Source organism: Chelonia mydas, chromosome 8 (assembly GCF_015237465.2).
Source record: "Chelonia mydas isolate rCheMyd1 chromosome 8, rCheMyd1.pri.v2, whole genome shotgun sequence".
Classification (NCBI taxonomy): domain Eukaryota; kingdom Metazoa; phylum Chordata; order Testudines; family Cheloniidae; genus Chelonia; species Chelonia mydas.
Window position 1 is genome coordinate 98,412,521 of NC_057854.1, and position 19,461 is coordinate 98,431,981.

At 46.3% G+C, this 19,461-nt stretch overlaps 1 protein-coding gene across 1 annotated transcript in view; it reads left to right on the top strand.

Annotated features, from left to right (window-relative positions):
* LOC102939366 (AGBL carboxypeptidase 4) overlaps positions 1-19,461 on the top strand; it is a 1,380,179-nt gene that overhangs the window by 1,303,540 nt on the left and 57,178 nt on the right. The gene's annotated exons all lie outside the window — the stretch shown is intronic.

Consider the following 19,461-nt stretch of genomic DNA (forward strand, 5'->3'; position numbering starts at 1 on the left):
TAGAGAGACGAGGTGGGTGAGGAAACATCTTTTATTGGACCAACTTCTTGGTGTCTGTGGCTGATGAGAGAAGGATGGAGCTTGTGGGAACAGTGAGGAAGCAGAATTTGCTTAAAAACAGGCTTCCTCCTCCCTCCATAAGAAAATGTTCATGTCAGCCAACGTATCTAACTGCATGCCAGCCGTTATCTCTTGCGGGCCTGGCTTTCCGGTCCTATTAATCTCTCAAAACTAAGGGAAACTCTCCTGTTTGCTGGCTTAGTTTCAGGAAGGACATTGTGTTGTTCACAATCCTTTCCCGCCACGGTATAAATTATTTGGAAAAATTGATACTGCATATTTTAAGGAGCTTGATTTCTCTCTTTCTTTCCTCCCCTTTTTGTTCTGAATAGACAAATGAATCATGCAAGTGAGTGTTCCCTGCCATGCTGCTAATTGATGGATGCTATACAATTGCATTGCAATAACAAAACACTTTCAGGCTCCAAGAGATTAGTTGCATTGGCCTGCGATTAGGAAACCTTTGAAATCCTGAATCTAAATTACCATTCTTTTGACTGCTGTTTGTGACGCTAATTAGCTGTGTTAATTGGATGTTTTGATACTTGAAGAGCAGAGCAATCCCACTTTTTTTTTTTTTTGAAAGCCAAAATTATTAGTGAGTTTGGCAAGAGAGTTGGAGTTTATTTTAATGCCGTGCACTTCCATAGCCCCATTTTACTTTTTGCATTGTTGTTGTTGTTATTTTTAAGGCACTCGGTGTGAGTAATCAGCGTAGGAGTACATGGTAAATGTTTGAATGTGCTTTCCAACAGAGAGCCCTGATGCATTGCCGTCTCCAAATTATTGAACTGCTGGAGAGAAAATGTGCTGGCACCAGCATCGGATATGTGGGGGGGAAGGGGGGGCATGAAACAGATGAGGAAAATTAACTTGAAGCCATTTAGATGGAGCATCTCCCTTTGTAACTTCATGGTAGGCAAGATCCAAAATTTAGTTGGCTCCTCATCACTGTGTGCCAGCTCACTGCTCCTATGTTGGACAATTCATGGGCTCCCGTGTTCTGGATCCATCAAAACAAGCAGCAGGAAGTCAGGTGGATTGGCTGTGGGGATTGACAATAGCTTTTAAATTGTGGGTTCAAACCCAGGTCGGGAGTGGCTGAGAGTTGCTGCTACCTGAAGGCCTGTGTGAAATGAGTTTGGCGACATCAGTTCAGTTCCCAGTTACGAGATCATGACAGTAGCCCTTAGGGAGACCCTCAGCTAAAAACAAAGAAGGGCTCAGCCCTGAGAGAATCCATCCCAGGTTTTACTTTGAGCCCAGCTCATGCTGGGGTGAATTTTGGTTGTGTAGGGCATGGGGTGTGAATAGGGTTGCCAATTTTGGTTGGACATATTCCTGGAGGTTTCATCACATGACATGATCTTTAATTAAAAATTAAATCTTTAATTCCTGGAGACCCCAGGACAATTCTGGAGGGTTGGCAACCCTAGGTTTGAAAACACCTGCAGTGCAGATGTGATCAATAACCCTGCCAGTGTTCGGATGTAAGGAGTTCCCAATAGCCTGGGACATAAGGATTCACATCATAAAAGCCCCCACTCCTAATTGGCCTCCTTGTTCCCAGTCTCAGCATAGGCCAGGTGCAGGATGAGTATAGTGATAGAAATCCCCTTCTGCCTTGAGAAGTGGTCTGCCCAGCTCAGGGTTGAGTCTCCTGGAGAAGCTTGCACGGCTGCTGTCCTTTCTGTCCCCATCTAGAGATCAATACAAGATCTTACTTTCCAGAACTCTCCGGTCTGTTTCTTGCACAAGCCCAACATTCACCCAGTTGTCACGTATTCACGTTTAAAAGACCTGCACCCTGTTGGAATGCCGTTCAGACAGGCCAGGCGGAGAGAGGCTGTCAGACCGCATTTTACAAATCATGCAAATCTTAATTGGTAATTACAGCGTGAAAGACAACAAAACCCCAGCTAAGCCAGCATGTGGGCAGCTCGCCATCTTGGCCAATGAGGAGAGATCCTAATTCCGGGGGTGCTTTGAGAGTTCAGTTCCACGGCCAGTGTGGGGACCAAGGCGTAGTGTGACGCTGATGACTTTGATCTCTAGGGCAGGTTTTGCTGGCTGCCTGACCTTTCCCGTCTCCCTGTGTCAGCTGATTCACTTGCTGACTTTGATAACTGCCTTAGAGAAAGCAGCAGCTCCTGGCTTGATGACAGCCAACTAGTGGGAGGACAAAGAACAGGGGTGTGTGTAGCGATAGACTGAAAACCAGGCAAAAGCAAAATGGAGCCAGACTCCGATGTCTGCAGCTACTCTGAAACCTGCAGCCTAAATGCTTCCAAAAGCTGAATAAACAAAACTCAGCTTTTTGTTGGCAAACAGTTGTCTTAAAAAAAATAAATAAATGGGGAAGGGCATAAAAAGTGCTCCAGTAATTCTGAGCTTGTATGAGAAATCCTCTGCTCTTTCCCTTTGTGAGGCTGTTATTGTCACAGCTTTCTACTGTCTTGTTTAGCGTGAGTAAAGGCAAGTGACAAATGTAGCTGTGGAATTGTTTGGTGGCAAATGGATGTGTGTCAGCTGGAGGCATGGCGGAGATCTGGAGGTCCAAGAGTGAAGGAGAATAAGTATACTTGCTTCTTGCACCATCTGTCTAATCCTCACTGATGTAGTATCCTGCTCACCTTGCAATCTTTAATGCATTTCTCCCCACAACATGCCTGTGATTCAGGGAAATGCAGTTATCCCCATTGTACAGATGGGGAACTGAGGCTCAGAGAGACTCAGTGACGTGGCCAAGATCAGAAAGGAAATCTGTTACAGAGCAGAGATTTGAACGCAGGTCTCCAAAATCCCAGGCTAGCACTCTAGCCACTGGACCATCGATCAACTGATCCCAGCTTGTTAAAAGGGATACTGTTGTTGGGTGACAGATCTTTGGTGTTTTCCAGTGCCACCGCGATAGTCAGTAAGGAAGTGAGTCTAAATATTCAGCACACTGATGCACACTGGTTGGACCAATGGCCCTAGGGTTTTATGTAGCCTGGTAGTATTGGCTAGTGGTTACAGCAGGGAACTGGAGCCATGGGTGGTCTACTGAGTTCTTTCCTGCCTCTGCCCCTAATTCGCTGGGGGAGCATGGGTAAATCAGTTAGAGTCAAATTTTCAAACTGAGTATCTACCGTTAGGCACTCAAGCTCTGATTTAGTCGGCTAACTAGCTATTTAGATACCTAAATATGGATATAGCTGTCTTGGCACCAGGTATAAACGTGTCCCTTATCTGCTCTTTTACTTCATCCATAAAATGGGAATAATATGGAATAATGTCTACCTCTGAGGGAGAACTTGAATCACTCGCCTGCTTATTAGGAAATGGGCTAAGTATACATTGTGAGGGGGAAATGTTTGAACATTCATGAAAGCGAGGAACTAGTAACGCTAACTAGAGCCAGGCATAATGTGATCAGACCCTGTGCCAGGGTTATCCCAGTGCACCTGAACCTCGGTGAGCCGCAGCCATGTTGTTCCGTCCTGGGACCCCATTCTCCTCTCAGTTACACTGGTGCAGTCTCACAGAAGTCCATTGAGGTTGCACTCAGATAACTGAAAACAGAATTTGGACCCGGTCTTCTCTTCAGCAGGTCGTCACATGGGCCACTGAGATGTTGGCTTCACAGCGGATCCATGAGCCTGTTGGGATAATACAGTTAGCAGCCTAAACCAAAGCAGCTCCGGATCACTGGTCAGATAAACATGATGTAGGACATCATCTGTTTCTGGGTGTGTCCCTGGAAAGTTTGCTGGTTATTTTGGACTAATTTGTCCCTGTAAAGGTGCATCTACACTTTGAGCTGAGGATTTTGCTGTCAAGACTGCCGGGCATGGCTGGAGCAGGGGCAGTCTGTCAGAACTACCAAGCAGATGGGAGTATTCCTGACAAAATAGAGATGCTGAGCAGATGGAGTGGCTGCTTTCCTTAGGAGCCTTTATACCTGCCTGCGGGGGGGTTGGGGGGGTCGCCCGGCTTGCTTGTGGATTGACTGGACCCTGAGGACTCTCAGGTAATAACTCAGAAGACTCCTCAGGCTCAGGGATGACTCATCCCAGATTCCCACTCCCGGAGACATAGTCCCCTCAGTTCTGAACCATGCTAAGAATAGAGCCTCGCCGCGGTGACACAACGGGCAGGCCTGGCTAGCTGCCCTGAGCGTGTACCCGTCTGAGACTGGCACATGCTTGCTGCTCCCATTGTTGCAGCTATAGTTTTTGAAGTGCTCGCTCAATTGGAGCTAAGGCCAGAGGCGGTGCTAGCCCGTTGTGGGCCCGAAGCAGGAATATTTTTGCCTCCCCCGACAACAAATAGTAAAAAAGCGAATAAGAGACCCCCCCGGTGCTGCTCAGTGCCCTAAGCAATTGCTTAGTCTGCTTATGCCTACTTCTGGCTAAGGCGAGTATGTCTTCTCAAGCTGGGAATCACACACCCGGCTTGAATCATAGAACCATGTAGTGTAGACATACCCTGCATTTGCCAATGCAAGGCTAAACCAGGTTTAAGCCAATATAAGAGAATACGCACCCAGTGATATAGTTTAACAAAATCAGTAGACAATCACGAATGCCGTAAGAGGTAATAGTGTAACTTGCAAACTAGTTTGAAAATCTCCCTTCTGTTGCCTGTGTGTAGGGGAATTTTGTGCAGTGCTTTGAAAATTTGCCCTACAGTCGATGCATTTTAAAATGAACCATCTTGCAAACGGTGCCAGATTGCACGTCCAGAGGCTGAAGTCCCCTGTTGATCCCCGGAATAGGCTCGGCATGAGCGCTTGCAGAGCCATCTTAACCCACACTGCCTGGGAGGAGGTATACAAACCTCACACTGGGCAAAAGGGGGTTAAGGAGCTGCTCTGGGTGCAGCCAGCCCTGCCTCGCCACACCTGCAAGAGATGCACAGGCTGGAGAAGGAGTTAAAAGGGAGCAGGACAGGGAAAATAAGACCCTCACCTGGCAGCTTCGGAAGAGAGGACTGAGGGAAGGCAGGATCTCTCCCATCAACAGCTGCCTAAGGTCTCTCCCTAAGTGAAGGGAAGACCAGCTTCTGATTGACCCTGAGAGGGAGGCATTTCCCTTTCTCACATACTAACCCAGTTTATTTGTGTTGATTCCCTGTCCCTGAAGGGGGGAGACTCAGCACTAACCAAGGCATGAGAGGATGCAGCTGCCAACCCTCAAGGGGGAGAGTTACCATGCCACAGTTGGCCACAAAGAGGTGCCTGGCAGTGAGCTGAGCCCCTTCACATTTTCCTTTCAAGAGTGCAAACTGTGGACAATAGTGGGGTGGTAGGAAGTGGCCCAGGGAGGGCAGCCTTAAGGCACTCCTCGGTGTCAGACACTTTTGTTGTCCTCACAGGGCCCTGGGCCACAGCCTAGTGGAGTGGGAGGGCCTGGGCTCCCCTACCAAAACTAGGGTTGCCAGGCATTCGGTTTTTGACCAGAACACCGCATCAAAAAGGGACCCTGGTAGCTCCAGTCAGCACAGCTGACCAGGCTGCTGAAAGTTCGGATGGTTGCAGCGGAGCGGGCAGGCTCCATGCCCGGCTCCGTGTGGGTCCAAGGAAGCAGTGGCATGTCCCTCTGGCTCCTGGGCGGAGGGGCAGGCAGGGGGTTCGAAACGCTGCCCCCGTCAACAGGTGTCGCCCTGAGCGCCTGCTCCAGGAACCACGGCCAATGGGAAGGCTGCGGGGGTGACACCTGTGTGCGGGGCAGTGCGCAGAGCCCCCTGGCTGCCCATCCGCCTTGGAGCCAGAGCAACATCCTGCTGCTTCTCTGCAGCCGTGCGGACTTCCTCCATCCCCAGGAAATGCCAGAGCTGCCTGAGCTCAGCGCACCTTGCACCCCCCCCCCATGCCCCAACCCCCTGCCCCAGCCCTAATCTCCCTCCCACACTCTGAACACCTTGGCCCCAGCCGGGAGCTCCCTCTGCACCCCAAAGCCTTCATCCCTGGCCCCACTCCAGAGCCCACACCCACAGCTGGAGCTCTCACTCCCTCCCTCTCCCCAATCCCCTGCCCCAGCCAGCAGCCCCCTCCCGCACCCTGAACCCCTCATTTCTGGCCCCATCCCAGAGTTCGCACCCCCACCCCAGAGCCTGTACCTCCTCACACATCCCAACCCACTGCCCAGCCCAGAGCCCCCTCCTGCACCCCAAACCACTCATCCCCGGTCCCACCTCAAAGCCCTCACCCCTTCCCGCAGCCCTCGTCTCCTCCCACGCCTCAATCCCCTGACCCAGCCTGGAGCCCCCTCCCACACTCCAAACCCCTCGGCCCCACTGTGGAGCCGCCTCCTCCACTCCAAACCCCTCATCCCAGCCCCACCCCACATCCCGTACCCCCAGCCAGAGCCCTCACCCCCTCCTGCACCCCAGCCCTGTGCCCCAGCCTAGTGAAAATAAGCGAGTGAGCGAGGATGGGGGAGAGCAAGCAATGGAGAGAGGGGGGATGGAGGGAGTGGGGGCGGGGCCTCGGGAAGGGGTGGGGCATGGGTGTTCATTTTTCTGCAATTAGAAAGTTAGCAACCCTAACCAAAACCCCTTCTGCAGGTCAAAGGGCCTAAGCCCTGACCACTAGGCAACACTCCCCATGAGTGAAGACCATCACACTGCCCCAGGAAAAAGGTCTTCACCCTGACACAGGGATGTGAGAGGGTCGTTCGGTCCAAGTATTAGCAGCTCTTCTGAGACTGCCCAGGGGTGTCCATTGTAATGTGGACTGAAACCATCAGTTCCTGAAATTTCATTTATTCTAGCGAGCATGCCAGCATCGATGCCTGTTTCGCATTTGGTTGCAATGGAGTTTGTTGTTTTGTACTGAGTTGTGAGCAGTTGCGCCGTTAGCCCCCAGCTCAAGTAGTATGTTTTGTCATGGGCATGTCAGCCAACTGTAAGGTGTTATACATCTTAAGGTGCAATTTACATGATTATTGTTAACAATTCATTTCAAACCACAGTAACTGACCTGCACTGGTGAAGTAAGGATGGGCTATCTTATATCCCCTGGACAGCCCCTTGAGCCTGCCAGTTCCTACAGCTGGGGGGGTTACATATTGAACCTCTGAATAAACATGTAGTAAATCTATGTCGTTTACCATCACACGGTGATATCATTGGATTAGCTGAGTATGCAGCCTACCTTTGGAAAGCCAGACAGATCAGAATACCAGGACTGCAATTTCAAGTGACTGATTTTCGCTCCAAACGCCTTGCTAATTATTTTGCCTAATTTATATTTTGGAACATTACTTTATTTTCCTACTATTAAGTATTAACGTGCTGGGGAGAGGTGGTAGAAGTTCCTATTAAGACCGACTCAAAAGGATAAACTGTGCTTGCAGCCATTTTGATTGATATGCAGTGCACCAGCCTATTTAAAATACACGATTCTAATACAAGGAGATAATTCACTCAGAACCCATTATTTCCAGTGCTTTACACCATTGCATTTTATGTCCTCTGGTTACAGATTTTCTAAGCTTCTTGGGATACCGCTGCCTTCTGGGGCAATGGCTGTCTTAGCCATAGCCCTGATTGTAAATTTACACACGCTTCTAGGAGCAGGAGATGGGAATAATCAATAATCATTCTTTTGGCAAATAAATGACACTGTGGACTTGCAATAATGATTTACGGGAGGCCATGCGAGTTTGTCAGGAAAAGAACAATAATGGATAATGTGTCTGTTGCAAGACTGTCGTCAGCGTACAACCTTGGCTGCTTTAAGATTCCGTTCTTTCCTCTCCTCCTGGTATATTTGTACTGAGTTTTGTGAAAAAGACATTTTCAGAATAAAAGAGCTATGTAAGAGTATGCATGCACTGCACGAGACAATCAGTGCCACGGTGCTGTGACAGCTGACTCTAGACTTCACGGTGTTGTGATGCACAGGCACCATCAGTGGTTGGTAGGGTTAACACGAGCACATATAAAAGGTTTGAGTACTAGGGACTTGTGCTTTGAGATGGACTATCATGGGAACCTGATACGATGGGGAATCTTGGGTATGGAAAGCCCTTTCGAGTCCTTGATTAAATCATGGTTGAGATGAACATTGTAGTTAGAGGTGGGAAAGGCCATTAGTTCATCAGTCTCATCTAAAACCCCAAAATAGATGCTGCTCCAAAGGCAAGATGTAGTCCCACGAGAAAGGAATTGTCAGAATTTTAAACTCTGGCGCATACATTTTAAGGCCAGAAGGGATCATCTCAGTCTGACCTCCTGCATATTGCAGGCCACAGAACTTCACACACCCACTGCTGCAATAGGCTCATAACCTCTGCATGAGTTACTGAAGTCCTCACATCTTGATCTAAAGACTTCAAGTTATAAAGACTCCACCGTTTATTCTAGTTCAAACTAGCAAGTGACCTGTGCCCCACACTACAGCCTGTGAACTGAGCATATGCCACTGAGACTACAAGCCCAATTGTATTGAACAGCAGTGCACCCCACAATGCTGTATCCTGCAGAAGCATGGACAATAAAGAGCCGGCTGGTTCAATGTCTACAGATGGTTGAGATGAGATGTCTTCATGCCATAAGAGAAGTTACCCAAAGAGACACTTTTCCAAATTGAAGTATTAGGAAGGAAGTCAAAGTCTGTGATGTGGCTGACAAACTCCAGGAAGTGTGACTCTGCTGGTTTGGACATATGCAGAGGATGAATGAAGGGAATCTGATGATGATAGCATGGTGGGGCAGGTTGGTAGAAAGAGCCCCTGAAGGAAGCTGAGGAAGTGATGGATGGATTGCAAAAAGAAGAAAGTAAGGATCTTAGTGCCACCTTGGACAGAAAAAGATGGTGGGTGCTTATGTGATGATCCAACCCAAGTTGATGGGATGAGGGGAAGAAGATGATGACTATACCCTGTAGACTGATTGTAAAAATCCTTAATATGACCTATGTTACTTTGGTGCAATTGGTTAGATGAGTTGTGCTATATTGTTTTTGTTCCCTGACTGGATGGGCTTGGAAGCCCACCTTTTGTGAATACTGACATTTACACTCAGTGCATATTTGTACCAGGAAGCTGGGTCACTTGAAAGCTCTGTGAAAATGATCACAAAAAGGGTGTGAAAATGCCTGAAGCAAATTCATTTAAGATGTGAAAAAAATATTTACGGACAATTGTTTGCATTATTCACCAAACTCTGTCAAGAATTACTTTTGATTTCAGTTTGAGGAACTCTGCAAGAATCCCTTTGTTTTAATTTAGTTTGCTTTGACTGCAGGAAGCCCTGTTTCCACTAGCAAGTTGAACTCCAAATGCTGGGTTGATTGATCTCAGCTTACCTGACTAGTCACAATCGCAGTTACTACCGCCTCACTCTGTGCCCCAAAATGTATATCTTTATACAGAGCTGTGACATAGCATTCTACTAAATGCATCCATAAAAATAACAACAGATAGTTGTTCACCTTCAAAGAGCTTTCTAGACATTTCCTATTTAAACATTGCACCAGCATTGTTAAGTGTTATGATTTATTTATTATTTGTACTGCTGGTGTCTAGAGCTCCTTACTCCGAGATCGGAGCCCCATTGTGTTAGCTGCATCACATACATGTAGGAAGATATAGTCCCTACTTACAATCTGACGACGCAAGACACCAGTGTTAAAGCACAGTTTTTGAGATGGGGAACTGAGGCACAAAGCAATTGTAACAGGTCAAACGGGGAGTACGAGGCAGAGCTGGGAACTGAACACATATTGCTCAAGCCCAGGCCAGTGCCCTAACTGCACGACTCTCCTTCCTCTTATTTTGTGTATTCTCCCCGTTTTGGAATTGAGGCAACTGAGGTAGAGAGCTCAAGTGACATGCCTGAGGCCATGTGAGGAACAATTTTCAGAGCCAGGATTATAACTAGCGCTGTTGATTAATCACAGTTAACTCACACGATAAACTCAAAAAAAAATAATTGTGATTAATTGAACTTTTAATCGCATTATTAAACAATAGAATACCAAGTGAAATTTATTAAATATTTTTGGATGTTTTTCTACATTTTCAAATACATTGATTTAAGTTACAACACAGAATGGAAAGTGTACAGCGCTCACTTTATATTATTTTTATTACAAATATTTGCACTGTGAAAATGATAAAGAAATAGTATTTTTCAATTCACCTCATACGAGTACTGTAGTGTGATCTCTTTCTCATGAAAGTGCAACTTACAAATGTAGATTTTTTTGTTACATAACTGCACTCAAAAAACAAAACAAAACTTTACAGCCTACAAGTCCACTCAATCCTACTTCTTGTTCAGCCAGAGAAACAAGTTTGTTTACATTTGCAGGAGATAATGCTGTCCGCTTCTTATTTATGTCACCTGAAAGTGAGAACCGGCATTCGCATGGCACTTTTGTAGCCTGCATTGCAAGGTATTTATGTGCCAGATATACTAAACATTTGTATGCCCCTTCATGCTTCAGCCACCATTCCAGAGGACATGCTTCCATGCTGATGATGCTCGTTAAAAAAATGTGTTAATTAAATATTTGACTGAACTCCTTGGGGAAAATTGTATGTCTCCTGCTCTGTTTTACCCGCATTCTGCCATATATTTCATGTTATAGCAACCTCGGATGATGACCCAGCATATGTTGTTTGTTTTAAGAACACTTTCACTGCAGATCTGACAAAATGCAACGAAGGTACCCATGTGAGATTTCTAAAGATAGCTACAGTACTCAACTCAAGGTTTAAGAATCTGAAGTGCCTTCCAAAATCTGAGAGGGATGGGGTGTGGAGCATGCTTTCAGAAGTCTTAAAAGAGTAACACTCTGATGCGGAAACTACAGAACCTGAACCACCAAAAAAGAAAATCAACCTTCTGCTGGTGGCATCTGACTCAGATGATTAAAATGAACATGCGTCAGTCCACACTGCTTTGGATCGTTATCGAGCAGAATCTGTTATCAGCATGAATGCATGTCCTCTGGAAGGGTGGTTGGAGCATAAAGGGACATATGAATCTTTAGCGCATCTGGCATGTAAATATCTTGCAACGCCAGCAACAATAGTGCCATGCAAACACCTGTTGTCACTTTAAGGTGACATTGTCACAGTGAGGTAATGTCTTTTACTGGACCAGCTCCTGCTGGTGAGAGACAAGCTTTCGAGCTACACAGAGCTCTCCTTCAGGGAGGAGGATGCTGATAGTTTTTAAGCTCTACCATCCCCCAAATGCTGTGTGTGTGTAGGTGGATTGATTGTCGGGTAGCTCAGTAAATAGGTTGTGAAAATAACACTTAATTGACTTGATATTACAGGTAACTTGGAGGAGTTGGGAAAACAATGTCAATTAAGCTGCACAAACGTGTGTGTGTGTGTGTGTGTGTGTGTGGTTTCTAAATGCTTTTGGAAGTGGAAACACCTCAAATTTAAAATGCTACTTGACTCTTTTTATTTATTTATTTTTGCCAGTGATAAAAGAAACTGAGCTGAGCTGCAGTTTAACCAACGGCTTCTCCGTAAATCTCATCTGAACTCGGGCCCCACTCAGCATGCGTTGATGGCTGAATATATACCATATTTAGGTCTCCAGTCTCAGCTATCACTAGTGGTATTGGCGAGCTTGGATCTCTCTGTGCAGCAGTTTCCAGAGGAATAGCACAAAATCCATCCTCTAACTGCAGCACTTCCAAACCACTTCAGGCTATTGTAGGTTACATGAGAAAGTCCCAGGAAATTGCCTAGGGGAACCTTTTCCTACCTTTTGGGTAGCGTGGCCTGTACTTAATTTGAATTTCATCAGCCAAATAGTATAACAACTGAACTATTCATACAATGTCCGTTATATTCATATATAAGGACTCTCCATTATCACTGCTCACATAGGCATCTGTACTGTCACTAGGAAAGTGAGTCCAGCTACTAGTTATGAATAACATCACTACTTTTCTTGGTTTGTGAATCACTCACAGGTGGATCTTGATTTGTTGTTCGTATTTGCCGAATAGTTTGGTCAAATAATTATCAACCGACAGGTTGTTATAGAACTGTTCGTAATTCACTAATTGTTTGGTTGGTTGCTGGACTCATATGATGTTGTTTCTCCTCTCTCATTGAGAATGCTGGTCCTGCTACCGATTTTTGGCTGAATAACCGTTTATTGTTATTGCTTGTGTTACAATAGTGTCTACTACCCCAACTGAGATTGGGGCTCCCTTTGTTCTAGGTCCTATGCAAACACAAAGCAAAAGATAGTCCCTGCATGGAGAGCATACAAATTAAATAGACAGGACAAAGTGTGCGAGAAAAGAGAGATTTGTCTGAAGTCACATAGTAGGCAAGGAGCAGAACTGGGGATGGAACTCCGGTCTTCTGAAGTCAGGTAAGTTCCCCTATCCAATAGACCACAATGCCTTATTTGCTAGAGCACACTTTGTGAAACTTTAAGGCCCAGCAGCTGTTTTCCAAGTAATTCATGACTAACATGGCTGCACAAATTAAAAAAAAACAAACAACTTTGAGCTTATAATGAGGAAAATAATGGAAAACCAGCTTGTTTTGGTTTTCAATTTCAGTCAGCTCTAGTTTCTTGATATAAACCAGGGGTCGGCAACCTATGGCACGTGTGCCATAGACGGCACGCGAGCCCATTTTTAATGGCATGCTGCTGCCTGCCAGGGCAGCAGCAGCGTCCCATTAAAAATCCTGCCCGGCCCAGCCCGGCCGGGCCTGCTCTTCTCCGCCCCCCGCCCCCTCCCGCGGGGGCAGGGGGCAGAAGCTTGGTCCTGCCGGCTCCCCTGCCTCTTTCCGCAGTGTGCTGGGTTCCTGCCCCTCCTCCTCCTCTCTGTCCCTCCCTGCCGGCCGATCAGCTGATGGCCCTTGCGAGGGGGGTGGGGGAGGAGCGGGGTCAGCGTGCTTGTTGCTCCCGGCAGAGGCAGAGCAGAAGCGGGGACAGGGCCCTGGAGAAGGGGGTGGGGGGGTGGAAGCGGGGCATACCCCCTCCAGTCCCCTGCTGTGAGCACCCCATGACCCCATCCCACACCCCAGCCCTCTGCCCTGACCCCCCCTCACACACACCCAGCCCTCTGCCCTGAGCTCTGCAGCCCCGCACCCCCCCCCCCCCCCCCCCCGGCCCCTGCCCTGAGCCCTGTATCCCTATCATACACACCCAGCTCTCTGCTTGACTCCTTCACCCCCCCCCCATGACCCCAGCCCTGACACTGGCACCCCCACACATACCCAGGCCCCCCAAACCCCATGCCCTGACACCTGCACTCCCCTCACAAGCCCTCTGCCCTGACTCTTGCATTCACCCACATACCCAGCCCCCCCACACCCCATGCACCCCCCACATCCCCACCCCCACCCTAAGCACCAAACAGGAGCTCCTGCACCCCCCCACCCACATTCCCACCTGCACCCCTCCCACCAAACGGGAGCTTCCCAGGTAAGCTCTCCACACCCAAACCTCCTGCCCCAACCCTGAGCCCCCTCCCTCATTCTAGCTCCTGGCCAGACCCTGCACCCCACCCCCAGCCTGCTCCTTCACCCCCAGCCCTGTGCTCAGTGCACTCTCACCCTCAGCTCAGTGCAGAGAGAGAGGACGAGAATGGGCTAGAACCAGGGAGAAGGTAGGTACCCACTCTATGTGGGCAGGGCCGGGACCCCAGACCGGTAGCGGGCTGAGTGGGGCCGGCAGCCGGGACCCTGGCTGGCAGGAGCCGGCGGATGGAATCCCAGACCGGCAGCGGGCCGAGCTGCTCAACCCACTGCTGGTCTGGGGTCCCGGCCGCTGGCCCCACTCAGCCCACTGCCAGTCTGGGGTTCTGGCTGCTGGCCCCTTGCCAGCCGGGGTCCCGGCCACAGGCCCTGCTCAGCCCACTGCTGGCCTAGGTGAACGGAACCCCAGACCAGCAGCGGGCTGAGCGGGCCGGCGGCGTAAGATCAGCATTTTAATTTAATTTTATATTAAGTTTCTTAAACAGTTTGAAAACCTTGTTTATTTTACATATGACAATAGTTTAGTTATATAATATATTGACTTTTATAGAGAGAGAGACCTTCTAAAAAACATTAAAATGTATTACCGGCACGTGAAACCTTAAATTAAAGTGAATAAATGAAGACTTGGCACACCACTTCTGAAAGGTTGCCGACCCCTGATTTAAACCAATGCTGGGAGAATATGAATAAAATAAGAAAGTTTCCTTCTCCGTCTTCAGCCCTAATCCTCTCCACCCCCACCCCATGCTCTGACCATAACTCAGTGACCTTGGACCATTTTTGTGGTTTAAAAAGATTTGGTTAACTCTATGCAAAAGAATAAATGGACACAAATCTGACATCAGGAATCATAACATTCAAACACCAGTAGGAGAACTTCAATCTCCCTGGTCACTCAATAACAGACCTAAAAGTGGCAATTCTTCAACAAAAAAACTTCAAAAACAGACTCCAACGTGAAACCGCAGAACTGGGATTAATTTGCAAACTGGACACCACCAGATTAGGCCTGAATAAAGACTGGGAGTGGTTGGGTCATTACAAAATCTAAACCTAATTTCCTCAATACTAATTTCCCCGTACTGTTACTCACACCTTCTTTTCAACTGTCTGAAATGGGCCACTCTCATTACCACTTCAAAAGTTATTTTTCCTCCCTTGGTATCCTGCTGTCAATTAAATTGTCTCATTAGACTGACCTCACACTTGGTAAGGCAAGTCACATCTTTTCATGTATTTATACCTGCTCCTGTACTTTCCACTCCATGCATCTGATGAAGTGGGTTCTAGCCCACGAAAGCTTTTGCCCAAATAAATTTGTTAGTCTCTAAGGAGCCACAAAGACTCTTCGTTGTTTTTGCTGATACAGACTAACACGGCTACCACTCTGAAACCTGTAATCCTCCTGTTATCTGTCTTTTTCACTGTATCTCTGGGTTCCTGCCAGGGGAGGAAATGAAGGGCAAAGATGTCAAACTTCCTGCTTCTCTGGTTTACCAAGAAAGATGGATTTGCCAAATTCCAAGAAATCTCCTGTTTGTTGTAATATTCAGCCCAGTTCTGTAGACCTAAGAGATTGAGAATAAACATCCAGCCTTTTGGGATGCTGATGTGAACAGATTCAACTCCATATCTTTTGAGGTTCTTTCATCTGTAGGATTATACCAGGTTCATTAAAAACACAGTGACTCCACTCTAGAGAACAAAATGGCAAGCGTTTCTGTCTCAGCAGACCATAGCGTCATGAGTTGCATTTGTCCTTTGTCTGTTGGAAAGTAAAGCTTTCTGTTGGCCTCAAGTTATTCCATCTGGTTCTCGTAATGATAAAAAAAAGAAAAAGAAAAAAAGCAGCCCTGCTACTGAGGCTTATCTGAAAGGAATGAAGAAAGTATTGGCTCTGAAATTGCCTTGTTACAATCAGATTGAGTGAAAATTGGAATATAATAAAATACCTGAAATTACATCTTTTTTGCTTCCTTTTATGCATGCCTCCAGCTAGTCAACACACGTATTTTCTAGGTTCTTTTCCTGTCTGTCTCCCCATAGTGACATGTTAGAGAGAAGGGGACAGGTGGTTTTCTTGCCTACTTCATGACATGATGCTCAGGCTAATGGAGGAACATGAGAAATGCTTTCCCGGGTGCCTATAATAACAATAGAAACACAAGCAAAAGCCAAAGGGTGGGCTTTAGATTATATAGGGGTCGGCAAACTGGTTCCAATAAAATCTAAACTTTTCACTTCCCTGTGTAAGCTGGCAGCCCAAGCTCAAACTTGGGAAGTGCTCCCTGCTGTCTTTCGTTTTCAGGCAGTTATGGATCTGAATTCTGGAAGGGATCAGCAGTGAGAGTGGCCAAACACAGGAAGAAAAGTCTATTTATAGCCCACCTGAAAGCAAGCCACACAGAAAATCTCATGAAATGTCCAGCTCTTTGTGGGATTTTAGTCTCTAGTTTGTGGACCCGAAATGTTACAATGAAGCCAAACCGAAAAACTTTTTAATTCTGCCAACTTCTCTCTTAAACTGCTTTGGAAAACAAAGGGCCAGATCCTCAGATGGTGCAAAACAGTGCCACTCCCATCAAGAGAATGGATCCCATTGCTGGAGTATCTGAATGCCTGTCTGCCACTGACTCAGAGAGAGAACAAATAATCCAGTATATTTTTCCGGTCGTTTTGGATGAGAAGTAATACCTGATAAGAGGGGTCACTGATGATCATGACAGTTGTGAGAGTTACCTCTGCTATCTTAACCAGACTCTGACATGGGAAATTGTCTTCTTTCTCCCTAAATTCCTTCTCCAGTTTTAATCAGGCATGGTGTTCTTTACTTCCTGTCTTAAAGAATTCTGTAGTGTTAAGCAGTTACCATGCTCCATTCCAGAGATGGCTGCATTTCAGTGATGAGTAGAGTTGTGGATAGTTTGGGATTCTTTGAGTTAAAAGAACCACATAATTTTATAGTATTCTTATTATTTTATAGTTATTTCTATGATTTTGATGGTGGAGGAGGTGATATACAAAGATAGGCGTGGATTTTCAAAGTAGCCTATGGGATTTAGAGACACATCTACCATGACAATTAAAAGAAGGGATGCATCTAAATCCTTTAGGTGGCTTTGAAGTGCTCAACTACAGGTCTGCGAAAGATCATTGTCGGAATTTGAGTTGACGTCGGTCTGAAGCCATTCCTTCTAAATGAACAGAGTCAGTCCTGGCCTACACACTCATTTTATACCAGGGTAACTGTGCCAGTTATGGGGGTGATTCTTTTTACCAAAAGAATTATATCTTTGTAACCCATAGCAAAGAGGCTGCTATATAAAGATGTGTTACACCTCCGTTATAGGACTAAGCTATGCTAATGTAGACACTTTTATAGTGGTAAAACTGCATCCACATTAGGCAAATTGTATCACTTTAGCTGTGCTGGTATAATTAAAGTTGTACAACTTTTCATGTAAAGATAAGCTCTGAAACACTGGCACTGGCCTAGATCTATCTGCCAGGGTGACCGAATCAAACCTAAAATGCAGAACTTGTTCGCTGAATCTGACATTGGCACACTTCTGCCTCATATTGTTCTTTCTCCCTAGTGTGAATTGTATGCCACAATTAGAATTTGATTTCCATTCCCTTAAAATATAAATTCCCCACTACATTTTTACACAAAGAAAAAGTCCTTCATCCTGAGACTCTTTGGGTGTCCCCTGGGAGGACATTAGCACCTCATTTCCAATTCTTTGTGTCCAGTAATCTCTCCTGTTTCCTCTTCACTACCTCTGTAATCGAGTGGTGGATATATCTGACACCTCTTACTGATTGCGAGAGCTGGCTATCCAGGGAGCTCTGCAAGCTTGAGATCCATGGCTTGCACTGTAGGGTCAGCAGTCAGGAAAAGCGCATAGATAAGAGACCTGGCTTTATTTTGCCATCTTGATTGAGATCAGATAGAGGTAAACTGCCTTTTCAGGAATGCAGAATGTTACCTGATGGATTCCCTCACTAATAAGTACAGGTGCAATCTGATGCAGTTTGGAAGTATTTCCCATACGTACAGTGCTGAGCATGGTCTCAGCGCTGTGTTATAACTAGGTTAAAAGATGTTCTAAATCCTGGCGTATAGTCCCTCTTCTCCCTATTTAACTTCATGAATGGCACAGAAAAGGCCAATGAGTCACATTTCTGTGCCTTTCCCCTAATACAACTAAAAGGAGAAGTACTCAGTGGAATACAGGAAACTTAAAACCAATGCAACCTGTTTACACAGCGTATTGTTAATCTGTGTAACTCACTGCTGCTGCAGTATATCACTTAGACAAATATCTCAGCAGGTACCCCACAAAAGGACTCAACACGTGTATTATTATTTGTTTAACACTGACAGTGTGCCGTGCAGTACACAAAAACAAAGACCTTCTTCGCTGCAAGGAGTTTACAGTCTGGAAGAGCTGAGCTCTCAGATGGGACATACCGGGAAATCCATAGAGGGGAGAGGTTTGGTTTTGTTTTTTAAACTGTAAATTTACGTATGGTCCTTGTGGAAAGAAGTTTTTGATTTATTTTGTTGGCTTGGTGAGCTGGGCTGGGACTGGGATGAGTTTTTTTATGTGAATAAGAATCATACCTGCTGTTACGCTGGCTAGGATCAGAACTGAAAGTGATTGTAGGCATTATCTTTAATCTGGTATTAGAAGTAATCTGATCACCAGTTGGAGGCAAGAGGAATGTTTTGCTCTCTCCTCCCCTGCCCCCCACCCATGGCATACAGTGGCACAGTGCTAAGAGGTATCATGAAATGAGATTTGCCTCCCTTTGAAATGCCCAGAATTGAACACTGTCAGAAAGAGGATGCTGAATTTAGACGGACCATTGGTCTTTTCCATTGGCTGCTGTGTTCTGTTGAATGTTCATTGAGATTATCACGGTCCATGGACATTAGCTCTGAGATGTTTCTCTTTTAATTCTGAGGCAGCCTGGAGCAGGCTTTGGTTTTTCCTCCCTTTCCCAGCAGTACTTCTTCCATTTCACCACTTGGCTAACAATGGCCACTGCAGTGGGAACTACTCCCTCTCCAATTGTGGTGCATCGCACTAGCTAGATCGTTCCCCCTGCACTATATTGGAGGGCAGGCAGGGGCTTCAGAGTGGGAGGTTTCTAACAGTATTCTGCCAGTTAATGCACTCTGGAGTCGTAGTTTTCTTCCCATGATTAGAACGAATTACTGTTGATTACATTGTGCAGCATGCAAGGAGGGAAACCGGAGGCAGCTGTCACTGATGCTCAAAAAACAAAACAAAGGAAAACTGGGAAAGAGGGACAACACTGGGGCAGTGTGTGTGTGTGGAGGGGTGGGGGGCGGCTTGCTACTGCTGAAGAAATATTGGACAATTCTGTATTGTCAAATCAATGGTGTATCAACCTGTCAATCCCAAGAGATGTGCAGTGCGCATATAGGTCAAGAGATAAAAGCAAAGAGGGAGGTGTATTTGCATGGAAAGTAAATTTCTACGCCTAGAAGGATTTTGATATGGAGCTTGTAAATTCAATTCTATTGGGGTTTTTTGTTTTCGTTTTTTGTAGTCTGTAATGGATTGTTTTGTAGGATGCCTCTGCAGACAGTGTAGCTCTGGTCCCACTGAGCTGCTATTTGCATATAAAAAGTGCAGAAGTGTTTTATAGCCAAATGTATACTTTTGACACTCGGGGAATTTAAACCGCACTGTGTGTTTGTAGAGACTGCTCAGTGCAAGAGGTTCCACTTGAGAAGATTACCAAAGTGCAAAATCTATGTTAATAGGAGCATGGAAACCCTGGCCTCTCTACTAGACTGCCAGCAGGCCAGTTCCTCCCTGGTATGAATCAGTGAAGCTCCACTGACATTTCCACCAATCCAATGTGTTTATTTCTGCAGATTTTTTAGGCTTGGTCTACACTG